The 8,790-nt window shown below is 46.6% G+C and overlaps 1 non-coding gene across 1 annotated transcript; it reads left to right on the top strand.

The window, feature by feature from the left end:
- Nucleotides 1-8,032: 8,032 nt before the first annotated feature.
- On the top strand, nt 8,033-8,095 carry LOC114625944. Its single transcript, XR_003712157.1, has one exon. It is a non-coding gene; the product is annotated as a U7 small nuclear RNA (small nuclear RNA).
- Nucleotides 8,096-8,790: the final 695 nt, after the last annotated feature.

Genomic DNA, 8,790 nt, shown 5'->3' with positions numbered 1-8,790 from the left:
CAGGGATTATAGACCTGGAGGTTGGAAGATAAATGAGTCTTTGTCCCTATGCTGAGGTACTCACCATCATATACCTGAAGATATGGTGCAGGTTACCCACCTATGTATGCTCTCTAGAGTGATCCATACTTGGAGAATTAAAAAGCCAGTACCTTACTAGTCCAGGCAGAGAGAGAGGGAAACGGGCAGAGGGATACACAGTGCGGTATTTATAGCAATGCTGGTGTTTGTTCTTGTATTCTCTCCCCATTCTCACTATACAGCTCAGGTTAATCTGGAATTTGCAGCTCTCCTGCCTCAGCCTTCAGTGCGCTGAGATTACGCTCAAGTGTCACTTACGCTGGGCTAGGGATGTTGATCTTTCCTGGGGCTTGTGTTTGTGACAAAGAGGTGCAGGTAGCAGCAGCTTTATCTCCCGAGGTTGCCAGAGCCTCTGCTGAGCTCGCTTTTACCAATGGGGAGTCGTGCAGAGCAAAGTGGGGCAAAATTCTTTAACAAGGAAATGGTGTGGTGCTGGCCGTGTGGGTGTGGCTCAGTGCATTTTGCCAGCGGGTGTGAAGCCCTGAGATTGAAACCTAGCACCTGACGGTTAGGTATGAGATCCAAACTCAACACCCACACAGGAGCCAAGCCACATCATCAGGCTTCATTACTTTTGTCAGAGAAGGCCCGGACCATCCAAGTAGGATGCTGTAGTGGATACGGGAGGAGAACCTGGAAGGGGCTGAGACCCGGAGCCTTTGGTTTCACTGGGCTGTTCTTAGTTCCCAAAGAGGTTAAGGAACTTGTGGTGGTGTGGGGGGAAATCGGGAACAAGCTATTCTTCCTTGTGAGACTGGCCTGATGCACCCTGGGACTTCTTGCAGCCAAAGCCATCTGGCCATTGGCAGTAGAGGTGGGAGGTGAGAGCCAGAGTCTATGTACTTATGTCTTATTTTTCTCTTCTAGTTAAATACAAACTAAATAACATAAGTGCTGCTGAGGCTCTCAGGACACGTGGTACCAGCAGCTGGGTGGGTGTGCTGAGCTCCAGTGAAACTCTTCAGTAGATGGGGCCACGGCAGGGGAATGTTTAACCAGGGAGGGAGCAGGGAGGTCTGTACTCCACACAGCCCAAGCCCCAACAGTGACCTTGGGCATTCCAGAAAACGCTGAGCAGGGTTTCTGCTGCTCTGATTCTCCTCCACTGTCCAACCCAGGCCTGGGCTTCAGTCAGAGCCTTTTCCCTTTCTTCCTACAGCAAGAGTCTCCAAGAGATGCTGCAGGGACCTTACAAACCCAGGACAGAAGGACTTGTAGGTAGGGTCACTCTTTCAGACATGGAGACACTGAGCAGAGATGGGGGTCCATACTTAGCAAGATTGTGTCACCTTAGTCAAGGATATATAGAAAGCTAGAGCCTGACTCCTGGTCACAGCCTGGCCTCCCTGAGTAGCAGCCCTGCTGCTGTCCCACCAACAGAAATGACCTTCATAGAAGACCCTTTGGACTTCTGTTGCAGCATGGAGCTGGTTCAGGACTAGATTCACATTTGAAGATGGTATTATCCTCTGTGCCTTCAACAGAAGGCAAGGAAGATCCTGCCTCTTGTCTCTTTGTAATCAGGATAACCCCATCCTGATGCCCTGCCACCATATCTTCATGGCAGGAGTTTCTATAAATTTCTCTGCAATCCCAGGCACAAGCTAGGAGATGGACTTCATTTCTTGATGCAGCACATACCCTGTCTCCAGATTCATCTTTCTGTGATTATTCGAGGGGAAGTGCAGGAGAGAGTTCAGCCTGTGCAAAGGCCCTGAAACAGGAGTGTCCACAGTCAGTACTAGGAACCTGAAGGAGGCTACAATGACCTCAGTGGAGACCACAGTGAGTGACATGGCAGGACGGGTATGGCTGCTGTAAGTCTGATAGTCCATTCACACGTATATCATCTAAGTGTGTGCTCGAGACCACAGTTAGACTATTTTCTTCTCTGCATATGTCTTAGTGTTCTATTGCTACAAAGAGAAACTATGACCATGGCAACTCTTATAAAGGCAAGTATGTAATTGGGGCTTGCTTACATTTTCAGAGGCTTAGTCAGCCCATCATCTGTGGGCAGAAGTATGGTGACAGGCAGGCAGATGTGAAGCAGCCAAGAGTTATATACATCTGGGTCTACAGGCAACAGGGAGAGAAAGACATTGGGTCTGGCTTGAACATTTGAAACTCCAAAGCCTACCCCTAGTGACACACTTCCTCCAACAAGGCAACACCTACTCCAGCAAGGCGACAACTCCTAATCTAAGAAGCACCACTCCCTAATGACCAAGCATTCAAATATATGAACACATGAGGGCTGTTCGTATTCAAACCACCAAAACATACATGTCAACGGTAAGATTCAATCAATCAATAAACTAGATACAACACTGACAACAAGAAATAATGAAATAGAACGATTGAGACAATATATCAGATAATTCAGTGGCTGGTTTCACTACATTTGCACTTTGTAGTGGCCGTTGTTAATACAATGAAAGTAGCTGACAATCACTGTCAGATCTCAGCACTTCACCTGATAACAGAGATGATCTCTAAGTGATGGGGGCTACTGTATACACTGAGTGACTAATGCCTGTGGACATAGTCAGCAGGCAACTAATGGGGGTTAGAACATTCAGTAAATGATTAATGGCACCTGTGTATGGATTGTGGATGTTCTAGACAGAGTTGATTATACCCCAGATGGGACAGGTCAGTGAGCGGGTACAAGATTTCATCATGCTACACAGAACAGGGCAGCACTGAAAACTTACCAATTGTTTGCTTCCAGAATTTTCTACTTAATGTCTTTAAAACACAGAGACTGTGAATAATAAAAGCTACAGAAAGAAACACTGTTGAAGGGATTACTATGTCATAGACATGGGCCATAGACATAGCAAGAGAATTGTATCTTCTCTTAAAGTGCAGGCAGAGCTGGTTTCTTCTGAGACCTCGAACTGTGGCTCACCAGTGGCTCACCAGTGGCTCTTTGACCCTGTGTCCTCCTCTGCACCCATCAATATTTTGGTCTTCTCTTGTTAAGATATCATTCAGAATGGACTTGGACCACTCTCATTTTCCTCTAATTGACTCTTATAAAGATCCTCTCTCCAAAGGCAATCATGTCCTGAGGTGAGATTAGGGTTTCAGCACATGAATCTTGGGGATACAACTCTGCCCATACAGACAGGTCATAGCAGAGTGACTTGATACATTATTCTAAATTGAACTGAGGCCAGTGGAAGAGAGGCTCAGAGGAACAACATACTATTTCTAAAAGATTCTCTTGGTTGATGTTGTGACTAAGGTCTAAGGAAGTCTTTCTGAACTAAAGAAAAGGCCCCAAGAGTGGACCACAGGGAGATCCTGATGAGGGAGCATGGTGAGGTGTTGTTGGCAGGCAAATGTCTCGTGTTTGGTGTTTTGAAAATAGAAATGGCAGTCAGGGCTGATGGGTGACTAGTCACAGAATATGGGAGAAAAAATGGCCAAGATCACACAGTCTCAGCACAGTCTTCTCACTTAGTGGCTTTGGGGACAGCGCTTCACATCTTTGGGAAGACTAAGGAGACATGGTTGTCCATGTCTCCTTAGTCTTCCCAGTAACCCCAGACGTAACAGATCTTTGGGGGTGCTCATGGTATTGGTACAGCAAGTAAATCTCCTCTAATCTAAGGATGATTGGTTCAGCCCCGTGGGGTGCCTCCTGGGCCTTGGAATCTATGCAATACCCAGGAGTTATCTGATTACAAACTGCAGTTGCCCCTCAAACTGTACCCTCCCGCATTCTTCAGTCACATCTCTTTGGGTCATGTGTGGCACTCCGCACCTAGTCCCATGCTCTGTGATGAGATGACATACAGGTGGAGACTGCAATCACAATCCTGGCTCTGGTTGTATGATCCTGGCCCATCCCTTTACTTCTGATGATAACACGGGGATGGTCATGACCGATCCATGGGCTGCTGTGAACGGGAGATAAACCTCTATAATGGTTAACTAGGGACAGAACATTTTATCAGCCATTAGCCATTATCTAAATTCTACATGTGACCAAAGTGAAAGGTACTAACCCTTTCCTCACTCCAAACCCCTCCCCCCTCCCAACGCAAGGCCTTTCACAGGCTGGGAGATAGTACAGTTCTGCAGATCACAAGGGGTTGCTGCACACTAGCTGCCTCCAACTGAAGCCTTCAGGACCAGCTTGAGTCACTTTGGGGAACTCTCACTACTACAGTTCACAGTTATCTTCTCTATAAGGAGCACACTCTGTCACATGATGGCGTCCTGAAGAGTCAGTCACATCAACCGTAGTTGCAAGTCAGTCTCGCAACCGTAGGCCAAGTCATAGGCTTCCATCAACCGCACTCCCAAGTCACAGGCTGCCGTCAACCTCTCTTCCTAGGACCTCATCAACATCTCACTGGTGCCCAGCCACTTGCTCTCTTCCATCATCATGGCCACCCAGAACAGCAGCCTCAGGTTGATGTGGACTCCAGGTATTGAAAAAGATCAAATCTCAGAGTTACACATCATTCTGAGTTCCTCTGTTACATCCCAGTGATATCCAAACAGCTCCCTCCTGTCCCCATCCAGAAAAGCTGCTCAAGCTGAGCCCAGGGTGCTATCTCAGGGAAACAGAGAAAGAGCAGGCACGGGTATTCATTCCCTCTGCTTCTTGCCACTGTGATGGAAGATGCTCTGCCTGCCACACTGTTCTGCAGTGAAGGCTGAGTCTTCTGAAACTTTGAGCCACATTAATATACCCCTTTGAAGCTGTTTACTCAAGTTATTTCACCAGTGTTACGAAAATAAATATTACACAGAGGCTTATACACATACATGTGTTTCTTTCCCTACTTTGTGTCCCACCCCATAAACCCCATAAATTAACACACACAGACACACACAGTAGTGCATATACACACACACACAAATACACATGCGCACAAGCATTAGTGTGTGTGTGTACCAATGTTTTCAGTAAAAGTCTAGTTGTTAATTCTCACTTAACAGGGAGAAGTTAGCATTTCCATCTACACTAAATCAGGGGCAGAAGGAACTGAGACAAAGAGTGTGGCTGCTTTGGGTTTGGAGCAGCAGCTCTGTAGCTATCCCTGTCTTCTGGCTTCAGATGCTGTGGATCTGAGTTTGGGTCCTCATGCTCCCACTATAGCACTTAGGCAACCGAGCCATCTCCCCAGTCTCTGCCTCTCTGCCTAGATTGTTGGTTGGAGTGTTGAATGGCGTAGAGGCTTCCTTGTACAAATGTGGAGATGAAACCCCTTTTAGTGACAATGCAAATCAATCTGTGACAGTGATTGCACCCCTCTAATCCTCTGTGGTTGCTTGTTTCTAGAGAAACAGTCAGTCACTCACTGCCACTTGGGTTGGGGTCTCTTGTCTTGACCAGTCTTGGAGCAGCTGCCGGTAAGCTCCACCACATGGCAGCCCTGGCAGTCAGCTGCCCTGGGTCAAATCTGGAATGTGTTGTTCTGCTGTGTAATTAACAGTATTCACTTTTAGGGCCTGATTTGCGACTGGGTGCCAAGAGCATTCCTGAGGGGTCAGAGGGAACGTGTTTACTGTGGCAGGAAGTTCCTGCTGGGAGTGCTTGGTTTGTGCTCTCACGCTCAGATGCTCAAGCAAGCCTCCCTGGGCCCTGCTGTGTGCCAGGCCTGGAGAGCCACAGAGGGGGTGGGGGTGGCATGAGCTCTAAGAGGACAGCTGTGGGAGAATCAGTGACATCAGGAGTCCGGGGCTTGGGGGATAGAAACAAGTAGGTGACTCCTTGGATCCTGAGCACCACTGTCCATCCCGTTTATGCTGGAGTGTGAGCCATTTGTGAAGATACTCTTCCAATCCAGAGAGTGTTTTTAAAAACAAAAGTACCTCACTCTTTCTTCCTTTCAAAACTACAAAATGCTGTGAAACATATGTGCTCAGCAATGAAGGGTCCTCAGAAATCACCCGCTTGGTCCGTGAACATTTATTTTTCTAGCATTTTTCCCCAGATTTTAGAATAACAGCACCCATGAAAGTTTATAGCACCGGGGTTGCACCCGAGCCTCATACAAAAGCCTGTGGGTATACTCCTCACTATGTTGATGGGCACACGTGCCCATTGTACACATCAAGGGACTGGTCACTCAAGAAGTGGCCACTCCAAAAAGGAAGGAAGGGGCGAGTCCTCATTCACAAGGAGACACCTGGATCTTTTTCTGAGCACTTGCTTGACCCAATGGCAGAGAGTTCAATAACTTACCACCTTCATTAGAAGCCAAAGTTTTCTCCGAGTTCACTCTCTGCTGCTATCGACAGGACAAGGAGTACTGAGTATGGAATCCTTGCCTATATTCCAACCCCAGGTAGGCAGAGGCAGGGGGATTTGGAGGTGAAGGCTAGCCTTGAGTCCTTGAGACTTTATTTCAACAAAGCCAGTCAACCAAACAAACACAGGAAGAAGAAACTGTGGTTAGACAGTGTCTGTCTACAACTTCCCACAATTGAGAGTCCGCTGAGAAGAAAGCCTCATTTGAGGAATTGCTTTAGATCAAGTTAGTTTGTACCTTGCGTGAGGGAGTTTTTGATTGTTAGTTAAGGTGGGATGATCCACTCTCAGCATGGGTGGTGCCATTTTATGGACTGGGACCTGGACGGTATTGATGAAACTTAGCTGAATACAAAAAAGCCAGCAAGCAAAGATGCCTTTATCCTGTCTCTGCCCTTGACTGTGGGTGCTGGCAACTAGCTGCTTGTGTTCCTTGCTTGAAATGGTGGGAAGAGCTGCATTTGGAGATCAAAGAGGATGGGGCTGGTATCTTGGCTGACTTCTACCCTTCATCCTAGTGACTCACAGCATTCCTCTGCCCACTGTTCTCTGTGGTACAGGGCTTTGTTCATGACTGCCACTTGTAGCCAGGGGATCCCAGGGGATGCTGTTCCTATGGCAGCAGTGATGCTGCATCAGAAGGATGTGGAGACTGGAGGGAGAAGGGCTGTGAGGAAGTACTCACAGAAGAACATGCATGGTCTGTCCCCTAAACTGCAGAGGCTCCACCTGCTGAAGTGTAGAGTCTACCTCCAACTCTGCTCACTGCCCAGGACACAGCCCCATGTCCTAGGAGCCAGGCCCCTAGGAGAGGCTTTTCTCAGTGCTTAGCTCAGTCCTTCCTACAGGTGCTTTGATCCAACTTGAGTTTTAACTGCCTTAGTTGCTGAGTCTAGCGTGTCCATGTAAGGGACAATGTGACATGGTTTCCTGCCCCTGGAACAGAGCCAGCAGGGTGTGGGCCTCCAGGAGTGTTGATGGCTGCTGTGGACATAAGGCTTGTTTTTATAATACTGTACATATTTTCAGGTTCCTCTGAGGAATGTCCTCCTTGCTAACATTAACGTCTCTACGATAATTAGAAATAGCAGGAGTCCAGGAGTCGAGGGCGTGTCTATGTCTTTAGCAAGATAATAAATGCTGGGAAACTTCAGGACAGCCTTTAAGGCTCTGGAAAAGAACTCTAAAATCGTTAGTTTAAAAATACATAATTTCTCAACTATGCAAAAATATAAGGATGCGACGTGAATTGTATAAGGAACTTCATAGATCGAAAAGAACAAACGAGTCAACTTGTCAGAAAGACACAAAGACAGGCAGATACAAATTCAGACAGATTCCTGAGTTCAAGGGTAGCCTGGCACAGAGGGAATTTAGGTCCAGGAGGGGTTGGAATGGTAATTCCAGGGCAGGACCCCACCCAGCTATCTTATTGTCTGTGCTTATGCTTGCTGTCTTTTCCTAAGAGTCAAGGGGCTAAGGTCATGGAATGCTGATTCCTGGGATGGTCAAGAGGGAACCTGAAGTAAATAACTTGATATATAAATAAAAACCTGGCCTTTGGTCTGCTTGATAGAAGCTAGCAGAAAGCAATTGCAGTTCCTTTTAAGAATTTTTCCCTAGCAAGGGCAGAGCTATCTGCAGGTCTCTGGAGAGCGACCACAGCTCTATTAGAATTTTTCATAGCTCTTTTAGAATTTTTTTTTCTGGCTTTCTGATTTTGATCAGAAAACCCAAGAATTACTTTTAGAATTGTACTAACAGGATCTCTGACTCAGTAGGAAGTTTAAAGAATTTTTTTATAGCAGCTTTTCTGAAGAGAGAGCTTTTAGAATTTTTACTATCAGAAAAAGCTGTCTCAAACAGAGAGCTATATCAAGCAGAAATATAGCTGTATCAAACAGAGATTTTTTTTCTTTTTAGATTAGCAAGAAAAAGCTGTCTAGAGCAGAGCAGAACACAGAGCAACCTGGAAAGCCATCTCGAACAGAATATAGGCAGGCCATCAGTTTCTAGCCCACAATTTGACTTTGAGTAGGTTGTTTTTGCTGCTCCGAGAAACCCCTTCATTCAGAAACCTGAACCTGGCTGAGGCTGATCCTTGGCACTTGGTTATTTTATTCTTGTTGGGAAAATGAACATTTTCTGACAGCAGAGGTTGGGGTAGCACAAGATACACAGGTTGGAGGCACAAGCAGTGAAAATATGTGGTGAAAAGACTGTAAGGTTCAATCTCCAGCTCTGCCTCACTGCTGCAGTACCCATGAAATGAAGGGGACACTCCACCTCTGTGAGTTTGTCCTTCTAGGTAGTCTTACCATTTATGCATGCCTACTCTACCTGCTTGTCACTAGACAGCCATGTGACCCACCCCTGAGTCCTTAGAACAATATTTTAGTCACTGTTCCTGTTGCTGGAGGGAAAACAAAAAC

The sequence above is a fragment of the Grammomys surdaster genome, unplaced genomic scaffold (assembly GCF_004785775.1).
Source record: "Grammomys surdaster isolate TR1022 unplaced genomic scaffold, NIH_TR_1.0 224, whole genome shotgun sequence".
Taxonomy (NCBI): Eukaryota; Metazoa; Chordata; class Mammalia; order Rodentia; family Muridae; genus Grammomys; species Grammomys surdaster.
Note: the sequence above shows the minus strand (reverse complement) of the source record. Positions and strands in the feature narration are given on the sequence as shown.